Source organism: Anopheles funestus (assembly GCF_943734845.2).
Source record: "Anopheles funestus chromosome X unlocalized genomic scaffold, idAnoFuneDA-416_04 X_unloc_64, whole genome shotgun sequence".
Taxonomy (NCBI): domain Eukaryota; kingdom Metazoa; phylum Arthropoda; class Insecta; order Diptera; family Culicidae; genus Anopheles; species Anopheles funestus.
The window spans coordinates 99,209-105,000 of NW_026045192.1; the positions used below are offsets into that span (position 1 = coordinate 99,209).

The following is a 5,792-nucleotide window of genomic DNA, read 5'->3' on the forward strand; positions in this document are numbered from 1 at the left end:
TATTGGTGATCTGTAGGTTGCGCATACACCATGCCCGGTGTAAAGTGCCGTGGTCCCCCCCGGGGGGCTGCATCAAACCGTTCGCCACGCGAACTACCCAATGGAACGAACTCGATGCATTTAATAAGAAGAAGAGATGATAATGAAACACGGTCGATTTAAGAGTTGAAAACGTTGAAATGCCTATAAGCAAGTCTTAAGTTGGTGGTGACCGTTACGCCCCAACAAATTGGTGCCTTACCCTACACCAAAGAGCCATTCAACATGGTTCAAGTGAGCGATAATCACGCTCTACGCTCAGTATGACAGCTGCAAGGCAATCACTCGCTAAGTTCAGAGCTAATACATGCAACACGCCGGCATTGTTTCCACCGACGCATGGATTCAAGACTGGTGCACTTATTAGTTAAACCGTTCGCCTGCGGGTGTTTCGAGTTCAAGTCTGGATGAGGATTGTTCTTGCTGGTAATAGCTTGAGCCCCTGAATAAGGGGCCGAAGCGTACATCTTGAGAGTAAATGTACAACATATTACCAAATCGGCACCGTGGGTTCTGGTGCAAGTGATGTAACCATGAAAGATGTTGAGCAGCCCAACATCGGTTTACACACGCATAAGGGGTTTATTGTTATCTGTAGGTTGCGCATACACCATACCCGGTGTAAAGTGCCGTGGTCCCCCAGGGGGCTGCATCAAAACGTTCGCCATGCGAACTACCCAATGGAACGAACTCGATGTATTGAAAGAGATGAACAATTAATAGCGAGAATAGGGGCCCGGAAGCAATTCCGCGGCCCTACGGTCGATTCAAGAGTTGAAACGTTGTACAATCGTGGATAGCACCTAGTGCTAATATGGTGAGAGATAATGTGTGAGGAAATTTAGTTTCCTAAAGTTTAGTTAGTGGTTTCCGTTGTGCCCTAACAAACTTAAAGTTGGTGGTGACCGTTACACCCCAACAAATTGGTGCCTTACCCAACACCAAAGAGCCATTCCATATGGTTCTAGAGAGAGAGAGTTGTGTGGAAATTTATTTCCCACTAAGCGAGTGTGTGTCTGTAGTGGAACGAATTCTGGTTGATCCTACCAGTAATATACGCTTGTCTCAAAGGTTAAGCCATGCATGTCTAAGTACAAACATAAATGAATGTGAAACCGCATAAGGCTCAGTATAACAGCTATAATTCACAAGATCATCCTACCACTAGTTACTTGGATAACTGTGGAAAATCCAGAGCTAATACATGCAACATGCCGGGACTGTTGCCCTCGCGGGTAGCTGAACTGGTGCACTTATTAGTTAAACCAATCGCCTCCGGGCGGCTTGAGTTGAAGTCTGGATAAGGACGCAGATCGTATGGTCGCTTGTCGACTGACGACAGATCTTTCAAATGTCTGCCCTATCAACTATTGATGGTAGTGTAGAGGACTACCATGGTTGCGACGGGTAACGGGGAATCAGGGTTCGATTCCGGAGAGGGAGCCTGAGAAATGGCTACCACATCCAAGGAAGGCAGCAGGCGCGTAAATTACCCAATCCCAGTACGGGGAGGTAGTGACGAGAAATAACAATATGGACCTCTCTAACGATGGTCCATAATTGGAATGAGTTGAGTATAAATCCTTCAACAAGGATCAAGTGGAGGGCAAGTCTGGTGCCAGCAGCCGCGGTAATTCCAGCTCCACTAGCGTATATTAAAGTTGTTGCGGTTAAAACGTTCGAAGTTGATTGCCCGTCCAGACACGTGACCGCCACGGGCGCCCGGTTACACGCCGGGGCCGTTCGTGCGCGCGCTCACGGCTGCGACTCACAATGGTGTACTTGGGCGTTACTCTGTGAACGAGTACCGTGCTACCGGTTAACTCCGGCACGGGCTCCTCATGGTGCTCAAGATACTCACATTTACCTTGAACAAATTAGAGTGCTCAAAGCAGGCTAAGACAAAGCGTCCGGCCCCCCCGTGGGGTTGGCGTTGGCCGAGAATAATCTTGCATGGAATAATGGAATATGACCTCGGTTTATACGATTTCGTTGGTTTGTCAGAAACCTAGAGGTAATGATTAACAGAAGTAGTTGGGGGCATTGGTATTACGGCGCGAGAGGTGAAATTCGTAGACCGTCGTAGGACCAACTGAAGCGAAAGCGTTTGCCATGGATGCTTTCTTTAATCAAGAACGAAAGTTAGAGGATCGAAGGCGATTAGATACCGCCCTAGTTCTAACCGTAAACGATGCCAATTAGCAATTGGGAGACGCTACCCCTATTCGGTGCTCTCAGTCGCTTCCGGGAAACCAAAATCGGGTTCCGGGGGAAGTATGGTTGCAAAGTTGAAACTTAAAGGAATTGACGGAAGGGCACCACAAGAAGTGGAGCTTGCGGCTTAATTTGACTCAACACGGGAAAATTTACCAGGTCCAAACTTATCGAGGTAAGACAGATTGATAGCTCTTTCTCAAATTTAAGGGTAGTGGTGCATGGCCGTTCTTAGTTCGTGGAATGATTTGTCTGGTTAATTCCGATAACGAACGTGACTCAAACATGCTAACTAGAACGCTGTCAGCAGTGCGCCTCCGGGCGCACCTGACGTTACAGCCGGGCGGCGCCTTCACGGGCGGTCGTCGGCTACGTTTGCCCTGCTTAGCGGGACAACTTGTGTTTAGCAAGCTGAGAATGAGCGATAACAGGTCCGTGATGCCCTTAGATGTTCTGGGCTGCACGCGTGCTACAATGTGGGTCGCAGCGTGTTCTCGCCAATAGGCGCCCCCATTCCGAGAGGAACGGGAAATCACTAAAATGCCCATCTAGTCGGGATTGGGGACTGCAACGGTCCCCATGAACCTGGAATTTCTAGTAAGCACTAGTCATTAGCTAGTGCTGATTACGTCCCTGCCCTTTGTACACACCGCCCGTCGCTACTACCGATGGATTATTTAGTGAGGTTTCTGGAGGCTTACCTTCCGCGGTTCCTTCGTGAGCTGCAGCTGGCATGGCTGAAGTTGACCGAACTTGATGATTTAGAGGAAGTAAAAGTCGTAACAAGGTTTCCGTAGGTGAACCTGCGGAAGGATCATTACTGATGATCGTCCGCGAGTGACCAACCATGGGCTGCCTTCGGTGTAGCTCGGTCGCTCGCTTGCTATGTGTCAGAATTTGTTGAAAGCCAACTCGTTCGTTGTACACTTTGATGGGTGACCATCACTGTGTCTCCGTGCCGTGCTAGATCCCCCCTAGCCGTAAGGCACTTTGAACGCCCCTTCGACGACGAGTTACAAGAGTGTGGTATGTGTCAGAATCTGGTGAAGCTTTCTGCATGTGATGTGCCTTGTGTGGATCCGTGGCCATTGCATTGTGTCTGGTGTGTAGGTACCCAGACACTTAGAACGCTTGCGCGGAAAGCAAACTCGATCGTTGTACACTTTGATGGGCAACCATCACTGTGTCTCCGTGCCGTGCTAGATCTCCCCTAGCCGTAAGGCACTTTGAACGCCCCTTCGACGACGAGTTACAAGAGTGTGGTATGTGTCATAATCTGGTGAAGCTTTCTGCATGTGATGTGCCTTGTGTGGATCCGTGGCCATTGCATTGTGTCTGGTGTGTAGGTACCCAGACACTTAAGCAAACTCGATCGTTGTACACTGTGATGGGCGAGCATCACTGTGTCTCCGTGCCGTGTAAGAGCTCCCCTGGCCATCAGGCACTTGAAAGGTCCTTCGACGACGAGTTACAATAGTGGTGTGTTAGATACGTCAGGTGATGGTATCTACTGTTGTGCAATACGTATCCGGCCACGGCACGGAACGAACGGGAACTGTGGTGCAGACATACAAAGAGTTAAGCCTATTAGTCATTAACTCTAAGGACGGGGCCATGGGGCGGTACGCAAAGGATACGGATGAGCGAGTATGCAGGCCCAATACTCAATAGCTCGATCCGATCCAAGCACATGAGTTGACTGCGGCGCCAGGTTAACCAATGTGCTAGATTCTATTTGGCCAGTAGAATCTTGTGTCTTATGCGATTTGATACCAAGACACCAGAACGAAAGTTAGTTGAAGAGTTATTAAACTCTTATGAAGTATGGTTGTGCAATCACAACTTATGACTTTAACCTATAAAGTGGATATGGACTTGCAATTATAACATGGAATCTCTACACACCCCATGAGCTCGATCCAATCCACGCACACGAGTTGCCTGAGTAGCGACAGGTATACCGATGTGCAATACGTATCCGGCCACGGCACGGAACGAACGGGAACTGTGGTGCAGACATACAAAGAGTTAAGCCTACTAGTCATTAACTCTAAGGACGGGGCCATGGGGCGGTACGCAAAGGATACGGATGAGCGAGTATGCAGGCCCAATACTCAATAGCTCGATCCGATCCAAGCACATGAGTTGACTGCGGCGCCAGGTTAACCAATGTGCTAGATTCTATTTGGCCAGTAGAATCTTGTGTCTTACGCGATTTGATACCAAGACACCAGAACGAAAGTTAGTTGAAGAGTGATTAAACTCTTATGAAGAATGGTTGTGCAATCACAACTTATGACTTTAACCTATAAAGTGGATATGGACTATCAATTATAACATGGGGCACACACCATGTTCTCGATCCAATCCACGCACACGAGTTGCCTGAGTAGCGACAGGTATACCGATGTGCAATACGTATCCGGCCATAGGCACGGAACGAACAGGAACTGTGGTGCAGACATACAAGGGCCATGGGGCGGTACGCAAAGGATACGGATGAGCGAGTATGCAGGCCCAATACTCAATAGCTCGATCCGATCCAAGCACATGAGTTGACTGCGGCGTCAGGTTAACCGATGTGCAATACGTATCCGGCCATAGGCACGGAACGAACAGGAACTGTGGTGCAGACATACAAGGGCCATGGGGCGGTACGCAAAGGATACGGATGAGCGAGTATGCAGGCCCAATACTCAATAGCTCGATCCGATCCAAGCACATGAGTTGACTGCGGCGCCAGGTTAACCGATGTGCTAAGAGAGTTGTTCCTGGGCCTTCAAAGTGACTTCAAAACTATCTTAGCGAATGGTGGCCATGGGCGTAGACATGAGCCACAAGTCACAAGGCCTGGGACTATTGGGTAATAAAGACAACTTAGTCAGAAAGTTAGTCTTTGGACGTACCACCGGGATTGTGTTACATTGGGAACCTTACTATAAAACCCTAGGCAGGGGATCACTCGGCTCATGGATCGATGAAGACCGCAGCTAAATGCGCGTCACAATGTGAACTGCAGGACACATGAACACCGATAAGTTGAACGCATATTGCGCGTCGGACGATTAAACCCGGCCGATGCACACATTCTTGAGTGCCTATCAATTCCTTGATATACAACAAACCAAACTTCAGGGTGGAGCGTGCCACAATAGAACACTATGGCGAGCAGCCCGTCTAGTGTCGTGGGGGAAACACGCTTCCACACTGTGCATAATGGCGTGCTCGGGACCTTTGTTGGGACCGCAGGGCGCTGAAAGTAAAGGGGTGAACCGCATAAATCGCACGCACGTAAACGCGCACACACACAAATAGAGTGAGACGTATCGTAGGATACCGCTAAGAGTACGTTGTGAAACATGGGGAAATTCAATCGAAAACCTCTTTGATGTCCAAGATTTCGTTGACCGTATCCGTCGTAATACTGGATCAACGTGCTTGGGGGAAAACGTCAAAGGGTTTTATAATAGTGGTGCATGATTAACCCATCGATGCCCGAGGGGAACATGTTGTCCAATACAATAGTGGTGCAGTTGGCT

General features: G+C 48.9%; 1 non-coding gene across 1 annotated transcript; it reads left to right on the plus strand.

The window, feature by feature from the left end:
* The first annotated feature begins 5,195 nt into the window (after window positions 1-5,195).
* LOC125773937 (5.8S ribosomal RNA) lies at window positions 5,196-5,353 on the plus strand. Its single transcript, XR_007420480.1, has one exon. It is a non-coding gene; the product is annotated as a 5.8S ribosomal RNA (ribosomal RNA).
* The last annotated feature ends 439 nt before the right edge of the window (window positions 5,354-5,792 follow it).